Source organism: Panthera tigris, chromosome A2 (assembly GCF_018350195.1).
Source record: "Panthera tigris isolate Pti1 chromosome A2, P.tigris_Pti1_mat1.1, whole genome shotgun sequence".
NCBI lineage: Eukaryota > Metazoa > Chordata > Mammalia > Carnivora > Felidae > Panthera > Panthera tigris.
In genome coordinates this window covers 104,800,823-104,810,809 of record NC_056661.1, presented here as the reverse complement: position 1 = coordinate 104,810,809, position 9,987 = coordinate 104,800,823, and the positions used below count along the sequence as shown (strand labels likewise).

Sequence of the window (9,987 nt, the reverse complement as noted above, 5' to 3'; positions counted from 1 at the left end):
CATACTACCTATCTTTCAGACATTCATAAGACATATTATGAGAAGTATGAGAAGTCTTGGAGAAGTCTTGCAATATAGAAGTTCAATTAATTTCATTTCACTTGGCACTTCCATAACTGAGTCAAAATACTCTTTGATCTTAAAACATAATAACCTGAGAAATTATTTTTTCACAGAACACATTTAGAAAACAATATTATAAGTTGATACCTTTGGAATTATTTGTCTAAGAATAGGAAACTTCCATTCTCCAGAGCTAAAATCTTATATTTCATCCAACAAATATGTATTGAGTGTCTACTATCTGCTAAGCACTTAATTCCCACTTGTTAGTTTGAGTCTTATCCAAACGTCAAGGGTCAATTATGCCCCCAATTGTTATTTTGTTATTAGCCCTGTTACAACAATATTCTTTCTTTTCAGTAGTTGATATTCAGTTATATTCCTTTCACCAAGCTTCAACCTTAACCCTGCATCCAGTTACTGGGTTTTCATGCTGTCCCAAACATGTCGGAGTCTCTCTTTTTGCTTCCTATCCAGTTCCTTCTGAACTGAGTCCTACTTATCCCCACCAAGGCATCCTCGAAAGTGGAACCAGGTCTCTGAGGAGGAGTGCTCACATCTGGGCCTTTCAGGTTGCCAAGCACCTATCTTAAGTCCCCCATGCTATACTATGTTCATTTTTCTCAGGCCCTCCATGACTCACACTGTGATTTCATATGCTGTGCTCCTGGAATGACTCCCAAAGATTTCCAGTTTTCTCTGTTGTACAACAGCCAAGCCCTAGTTGTCAAAATTCTCTTTTCCCTTAGTTTCTAGAACTGTGTAGCTCTATTTGATTTTTCCTCCTTCCCCTCTGAATACTCCTTTCCACATCTCTCTGGGTTTTATTTTTAGCTACAGTTTCTTAAACACAGTCTATGCTCAGGCAAAATCCCAGGCCCTATGCTTTTCTTTTTCTGCAGTCTCTCAACAGTAGTTCATTTACCCTCAACACTTCAACCACAGTGGGAAAAATGATGAAATGTTAACATTTGACTTATCTTTAATCTTTTCTGAATCTTATAAACTTATGAAGACTGAATGTGGATATTCTGAGTGAGGCATTCATAAAGAGCATGTTAAACACTTCAAAAACTCTGGGTACAAAAATATGTACCCAGAGAATAGAAGACAATAAGCATAAATACCATTTAAGTTGGTATTCAAAATCTAAATCAGTTTTTGTTTTCCATGATGATTTTGGAAAACATACATTCCAAAATATCTAATACATCTTTCCTCCAGATGATGTACGAAGTTTTGATTTCCATTCTGTCTGCATCATTAAATACTCATGTCAAAAAAACATTAAAAGAAATGCTCCACATGTCATTTTAACAAACATCTTAGATAAATCAGGAGTTGAAGATGTGTTCATATATGAAAGTGGTAATTCACTGACTCAGTAATAGAACAATCGATTTATTTTTCAGTAGTAGTAATAGATTGTTATAATAATAATACATTACATTTGTGACTTTTTAGGTTCCTCAATTATTTTCAGGCTGCCTTCCAGTCAGATTCCAGTGAAAAATGAGGAGTTGAAATCAGAATCTCCATTTTACCATTTGGATATTGGGCCACCAAAAGTTCAAGTGACTTGTTAAGATTATATAATTGAGGGGCACCTGGGTGGCTCAGTTGGTTAAGTGTCTGACTTCGGCTCAGGTCATGATCTCACAGTCTGTGAGTTCGAGCCCTGCGTCGGGCTCTGTGCTGACAGCTCAGAGCCTGGAGTCTGCTTCGGATTCTGTGTCTCCCTCTCTCTCTGACCCTCCCCCATTCATGCTCTGTCTCTCTCTGTCTCAAAAATAAATAAACATTAAAAAAAAAAATTAAAAAAAAAAAAAGATTATATAATTGAATCAGAATCCAAAATAAGACAACTGTTCTCTCCTGTTCTTCCAGTATGAGACTCTGAATATCTTCATACAGTCTCCTGTAATCACTTCTATGAAGAGTGAGCAATTTGGCTGAGAAAAGTGGCAGTGTAGTACAGCACGTAAATTTTGAAATGCTGTCCTATGTGACAGGTAAGGAAAAGTGAAACCCAGAAGTGGTATGATTTGGCCAAGTTCAGAAAGATATAAAAACCATTGCACAACAGAAATATAAAAGCCATTAGACAATAAAGTTAAACTCTGAAATCTCAATTGCATGGATAATGTCAGGATAGATAATATGACTACGCTTTACCTTTTCTAGTGTCTTCAGCAGTTTCTGAGCACGTCTTCTGGTTTATGTTTCATCTCCAATGTTGAAGCCGAATTTGTCCTCTACCACATCTCAGAGCTAATTTACAGAGAATAAAATGATGCAAGGTGAGTTAGTTAATGAGGTCAAGGGCTGAATATCTGTACTATTTTGAGGTTACTAGGCTGAAAGCGGCTTTTTAAAAAGCCTGTCCTTTACGGGTGCCTGGCTGGCTCAGTCGGTGGAACATACAACTCTTGGTGTTGAGGTTGTGGGTCTGAGCCCTATGGTGGGTATAGACATTACTTAAACATAAAATCTTTAAAAAAGATTAAAAATAAAGTTTGTCCCTTTTAAACTTCTTTTCCCCTCTTGCAGAACTATTGTTGGGAACACACCAGTAATATCTGAAGTGAACACAGGTTCATGAGTGGATGTGTCCTGCCAAATCAAAGATAGTTTGATATTCTCTTTAAAAAACAAGACTAAATAAGTAAATGAAATCAAATAAAATAAATATTAAATTTAAAAAATAAAAATAAATAAATAAAAACACTGTAATTTTTAGGTGTAATAACACTTGAAAATAGCCATACATTGTGGAAAACACCTATAAAGCACTTCTGATTTTTACTGTTTTCTAGATCTTTGGCTGACATTTGTCTCCGCTCTTCTTCAGTGTATTTGCATACTTCTTACTTTCTGTGGATAAAAGCTGGCTTCTAGATTTCTTTAACAGTTAACTGCTGGTATAATACAGATACTACCATATGAGAAGAAATTTCCAAAGACAGTAGTAAATGACTTTTTTAATGATTTAATACCACTCATCTCACAAGCAGCAATAATAATGCAATACATGGAAACAGTACAGAAACACTCGGTTAGTTTTCAACTTCTGTTTTGATAAAACCAGATAAACACATATCTGGTTTTAACATATATTTATTCTTAGTATTTTTAAAAGTTAGAAATTTAACCATGTACATGACTTTGAAGTGGTGAGAAGGGTGGAACCAGACCTCAACAGCCACCCAGACTCTACTAATCCGGCTAAAAGTCACTCACATCTTAGCCTCCATTTCTCCTTTTATAAAAATGGTAACTGTCAAGTCCACCCGGAAGATCACCACCAAGATTCAATATCACAACAAATTGCCCATTTCCTAACAAAGAATGTGAAAAACAGTATATCTTTTTCATTTCTTTCTCACTACCGTCTTTTTATTTTTTTAAATACAATTTATTGTTAAATTGACTTCTATACAACACCCAGTGCTCATCCCAACAAGTGCCCTCTTCAATGCCCATCACCCACTTTCCCCTCTCCCCCAGCCACCATCAACCCTCAGTTTGTTCTCAGTATCCAAGAGTCTCTTATGGTTTGCCTCCCTCTCTCTCTATAACTTTTTTTCCCCTACCCCTCCCTCATGGTCTTCTGTTAAGTTTCTCAAGATCATCTTTGCTTTTATACTTCTCCAGTAGAACCATATTTATTCTGTCTGCATATCTTAAATTTTAAATGCATGTAACAATTTCTACTTCATGGGGCATCTGGGTGGCTCAGTTGGTTAAGTGTCTGACTTCGACTCAGTTCATGATCTCTCGGTTAGTGACTTTGAGCCCTGCGTTGGGCTCTGTGCTGACAGCTCCGAGCCTGGAACCTTCAAATCTGTGTCTCTGTCTCTTTCTGCCCCTCCCCTGCTCGTGCTCTGTCTCTGTCTCAAAAATAATTACACATAAAAATCTTTTTTCTAGTTTGTTACTGTGTAAATCTTCTACAAGTAAGGACTCTAAACTCATTTCTCCGATTTCGAGCACAAAGGATATGATTTTAAGTCTGTCGTTATTTTTGGCCCAGAGCAGGGAGAAATTTATTGATTTGTCATCTTCCTAAATTCTATCACATTATGTTCATGATCTTTTTCATATGTTTATCTAAAAATGAAGTCTTTTTTCTTTTACTGCTTTATTTATTTTTCAAGAGAGAGAGTGATTGGGAAGGACCCACAGTGGGCTCTGTGCTGACAAGGTGACAGCAACAGCACGATGCAGGGCTCAAACTCGCAACTGGCAAGCTCATGACCTGAGCTGAAGTCTGAAGCACAACCGACTGAGCCACTCAGGCGCCCCTAAAAATACAATCTTTTTTCTTTCCTAGCTTCAATTTGTAGCCATGTTGTCCCATTCAGGCATTTACCCTATATATTCCAAAACTCAAGTCTGTACATGACACCAACTGCTTCTCCCAGTAATTCTTCTCATGTGAAAGTTGCAATCCAAAACACATCACAGGCATCCACTGTCTGGAAAAACTAAAGTGTTTACACCTGACACCAACCCGAAACTCTACAGAGTAAAAGGCAGTCATGGTTCTCACTGACAGTTACTATTTCCTTCCCTAGTAATTAATATCCTTCTTTGAAAATTTTGCCTGGAGCTCCTACTGTTAGAACAAAGAATCACAAATGACATTGCACCTAAAATAAGGCAGTCAATGTTTTAGAGATTTGTAATGAACGACACCCTCTCTGTGGGACACACAGGGCTGCTATGACACTTTTCTGGTTTCCTAGAAATGAAAGTAACCTAACCACATCAAGGAACACTAGCACATTCTAGTTACACTGGAGTATTTGCTCAGCATTAACTGGTTTACTTCTATCAATCTAATTCCATATTTTTTAAATTCCACCTTGTAATTTAATAAGGGACCTTGAAATCATATTAGTGTTATATACAACATTTTACTAAGTGAAGGAGAATAGAACAATATGGAATGGATTGGAACAAAACAAATCAAAAAGGAAAATATCAGAGTATACCACATGCAACATGGACAAATATTAAAATGGTATTTTGTGAAACTTTTGTTTTATTTATATATGTGTGTGCATGTATGTGTGCATGTGCCTGGGTGGTGATGTAGGAGGTATTTCATATTGTGCACCACAGCAAAAAAACTCTTTGATAGTCGGTGAGCCGGTGTAACGGACACCTATATCAGCCACCCAGACACTTCAAGGAAGGGCTTATTGCCCAGCTGTTGAAAGTGCTGTCACCAGACACCCTCAGCTATCAGCTCCTTCAGGGATCACCTCTGCTACAGAGAGACGCCTCCCAACTCAGATGAAACCTGGCCATTCCTAAGGTGTCCCACACCCAACCATTGACACAGGAGGAAAAAAGACGAGGCTATTTTGTTCCAAACCGAGACAGGTCTAAAAGGCCACTTTAGTTTCATAGCTCCCGACGGGGTCAGTGAAGACGGTTGCTCAGATCTGCATAGCAGTTCAATCTCTCCCTCTACCCAGTCTTGTTTCCTTCCTCTGTCTTCTACAGATGTTGATCCAAGGCCCTTCCTAATAAACATCCTACACACTAAACTGCTACCCACAGAACCCAAATTGTGACATCCAATTGAGGGAGTAACAAGTTACGTGGCCCAAGTCGGCTAAAAAGGCCAAATGTATAATAAGCAAAACATCCTTACATAAAATATAGTGCTTACTTTTTCAACGGCCCTGCAAAGTCAAAGGCTCCCATTACGACCATACTCGGTTTACGCTATCGGCTGCTAATGCATTTGATCAAAATAGGCACACCTGTTTCTTAAAGATCCTTAGTTTGTTACCACTTTTCCCCCTAAACTTTCACAACTGTCTTATCAAGTGGAATATGCTGAGGTGGCTGTGAGTGATGCTTCATTTCTTCTGCCAGCCTACTCACATCCATTCCAACTTAGCAGCTCTATGGTTACTCTTCCTTTGTCCTACAGTGATAAAGCCATTCATAGGGGAAGGCGACAGGAGAGGGTATTAATAGAGAACCCTTCAGATAAATACCAGGTGATTTCCCTCAAATGTGAAATTTAAGAAACAAAACAAATGAACAAAGGGGAAAAATGTGAGACAAACCAAGAAAATAGACTCTTAACTTTAGAGAACTGAAGGTCCCCGGAGGGAAGGTGGGTGGGGAGTTGGGTGAAACAGGTGAAGGGGATTGAGTACACTTATGATGAGCACTGCGTGTAACGTATAGAACTGTTGTATTGCTATCTTGTACATCTGAAACCAATACAACACTGTATGTTAACTATTCTGGACTGAAAATTAAAAACTTAAAAATTTTTAAATATAATTTAAAAAAAACTTTTTTAATTAAAAATAAAAAAAAAAGTGAACCTTCCGTGTTGTGTTAAGTATTATCCAAGGAGAAATGTTGAAAAAGCTGTTTAATAATTAGGCTGTGTTTTCTCACAGCAGGTGAATACTCTCATAAAAAGCTAGTTTGTTTTCTAGAATATAAATATTGGCACCAGGGCCTGACTCAATTATTCTGACTGATTAATTTGGTCGGATGAGTAAAAGCTTAAAAGAATCCATCGATTCTGGTTTGTTTGTTCGTTCGCTTATTTATGTATTTATTTTTAAATGAAAATACGTGTTTGCTCAGGCATCCTGCTGTCACACAGCATATCTCTAGCAACTTGACTCCACTTTGAGAGTTGAGTTCCCTTTGTTTTCTTCCTCAAATATATTTTGATGTGTGTCCTCTAGATAGGAACTAATGGTGGTAAGCGGATCAAATGTAAGGGGGAATTTTTTTTTTTAACAAAAGATGAAAAAAGTCAAAGAAATTTTAAGTAGAAAGATTCCCAAGTAAGGTCATTAGCCAAGTGCCTGTTAATTGGATAAATATGCATTTAATGTTGAATATTTCAGTCAAATAAAATCATTGTATACATTTCAGCAAAAATTGGCATACTCACACTTTTTATTTCGAAAGAAAAATAACGATCAGTTACTGCAGTCTTTTCTTTTTTCTTGAAGCAAGTAAATTTAGATAAATAGAAAGACTGAGAAGCAGCAGTGGATCTGTTGAACTTTCCAAAAAAAAAAAAAAAAAAAGAGGTTTCTTTTCTTCCATGCTCAGAATACACTCACAGGGGAGATGGACCATCAGGTAGGTCTGAGTAACGGGAATGGAATAACAGCTCTGACCCGCGTTCCCAGCCACCACGTGAATGAATGAGAGGAAACAGCTGCAGCCTAAGTTCTCTCAATAAAGTGATGCAGGGATTCCGTGTGACCTGGCATTCACAGTGTCTCGATGGTCAGTCAGGCCTCTTTGTTTCTCACGTATTTTCTATGCTGGGAATGTTTCCCTGGCTTTTCAGCCTCCTCCCAGACCTGTCAGTCCACTTAAGAAGTGTAGCAACTATGACTGCCTGAAGTGGTAACACCAGAACCGGGCCCCCATCTGCCTTTTCTTTCACACCATAAATAAACCTATTGTCTACATTAAGATGACTGAAAAGGCCCAGAGACACAATGGAGGTTGAAAGAAGACCCGTCAAAGATGCATTAGCAAATAGAGCTGTAAACTAACTTACCAGGGCCAGACAGCCTGCAGGAGGGGAGTTCTTCTCACTGAAAACTCCCGTCCTGTGTACCTGCACTCACAAAGCAACAATTTTCGTCTGGCTAGACTGTAGCTGTATTCACACCGGTCACCTGTCCCTGTCATAAGCAGAAGAATCACATGATTCCACATGAAGGACAATGAGTAGTATCCATTCTACTGAAGGTCTGACCTCTAGAGCAGACACATAATTTCAGGCTTTTATCACAGGGACTTCTTTCGTTGTAAGACCTTTCTGTTGACTTGAGGACTTGGATTCAACAAAACCACTGAGAAGACTGAAGATTATCTCTTTCTGCAGTGAGATATCTCCACTGAGGATGAGATGTAGTTTTTCACAGTGCCATTCAGTTACTCTGATGACGAGTGAGTTTCAGAGGATGATAGGGACTGCTGCTATTTCTTTCAAAGTGCAAATTTCAAATCACTCTACATGGCAAGAGGGAAAAGTCTAGACCCTATTGCGTGGTATATCTGTAGATACTCAAAAATTAATGCAAAAAAAGAGAGAGAGAGAGAGAGAGAGAAGATCTAAGCACACACACACACAAAAAAAACCCTTAAATAATTAAGTCATGTTAACTTTCATCACACTATCTGAATAATTTCTAATGTCCCGTCAATAAATGGAAAAACATCCACACACTGGCAGCTTTATACACTCAAACTCATACATAACAAATATTTTGTGCCATGATATAATTTCAAGATAATTTGGCACTGGTACTGATGCAAAGTTACTATTCTGGCTTTCGGTCGCATTTATTCTCTTCTGACATAATATCTGGATTCCATCCCACAGAGTCCTTCAGTGGTTTCCTTTAAGCGACTTCCAAACAGTTTAACCATCCTCTCCAAGAGAGAAGAGCTTAATCCTTCTCTAATTATATGACCTAATCATGAACTGTAAAAGTAAATGATGTTAATTAGTACGACAGACTGGGAATAAAAGGGGCAGAAGAAAAAAGAAAAGGTTTTTTGTTTTTTTGTTTTTTTGTTTTTACCCTTTCATCCCCGTGAGTGGCTTTCCTATAAATAGTTTGTTGCTCAAAAAGAATTTTCAATGTGATTTCTTTAAATAGTAAGCATAATCCAGGCTGGACCATTCCCAATCTCCCTGTTGTATTTTTTTTTCCTTTTTTTTTTAAAGAAAATTAAACATTCTCAATAACACTAAGACAGTTTCTCTGTGTAGACATTTTCTCTATTTACACAGAGAAGCTATATAATAATTACAATATAACTTAGCTGAGGAAGAATATCATGAAAGAGCATATTCACTTTTTACTAGTGCATGGCAAATTATCCCAAATCTTAACAATTCAAAACAATAAAAATGTATTACTGAGTAATACACATGTGGGGTAAAACCCACATTTTCTGAGGGTTAGGACAGAAGTGGCATCTGAATGGTGCTGGCTCAGGGGCCCTTAGGAGGTTACAGTCTAGACTAGGGCTTCAGTCATTTCAAAACCCCATTAAGCCTGAAGTATCCACTTCCAAGGTGGTTCATTTACATGGCTGTTGGCAGGAAGCCTCAGCATCTCACTACATGGATTTCTCCATTTGACTGTCCTCCTGACGTCGAAGGTAATTTCTCCTAGAATGAGAGTACAGAAGTGGGCAATGCATTTATGATCTACTCCTGAAAGCCACATACCATCATCATTCCTGCAATATTCACTTTGTTAGAAGCAAGTCATTTAGCCCAACCCATACGAAGAGGCAGGACACTCTTAGGCTCAACTTTCTGAATATGTGCATATATTTTTAACACCACCACAGAGGGGAATCCTATGTAAAGGTCAGGCATCTCAGCAATCACACACACAATATCTGGAATTTCTATCCACAGGTAAACTACTGCTCACAACAGTAGATAAATTATTCAGCCATAAAAAGGAAGGAAATCCTACCATACACACCAATCTGGATGAACCTAGAAGACATCATGCTGAATGAAATAAGCCAGTCATAGAAGGACAGTTGCAGCATGATTCCACTTATATTACTGATAAGAGTAGAAGAGTCAAACTTACAGAAGCAGAAAGTAGAATGGTGATTGCCAAGAGCTGGGGGGGAGGGGAAAAGGGAGAAGTGCTGTCCAAAGTGTATAAAGTTTCAGTTATGCAAGATGAGTAAGTTCTAGAGACCTGCTGAACCACATTGTGCTTGTAGTGAGCAATACTGTACTGTATACTTAAAGTTTTGTTAAGAAAGTAGCATGCTAAATGTTCTTGCCACAATATAATTAATTGGAAAAGGAAAAGTGGGTGATTTGCAAGAAGTTACTCTAGGTAGTTTTGCTACAGTTAAATGTAGTTACAG

The 9,987-nt window shown here is 38.0% G+C and overlaps 1 long non-coding RNA gene across 1 annotated transcript; it reads right to left on the bottom strand.

The window, feature by feature from the left end:
• Positions 1-2,244: 2,244 nt before the first annotated feature.
• On the bottom strand, positions 2,245-9,261 carry LOC122236442. Its single transcript, XR_006214499.1, has 3 exons — positions 9,177-9,261; positions 7,631-7,757; positions 2,245-2,334 (listed from the first exon to the last, which is right to left on the bottom strand). It is a non-coding gene; the product is annotated as an uncharacterized LOC122236442 (long non-coding RNA).
• Between the last annotated feature and the right edge of the window lie 726 nt (positions 9,262-9,987).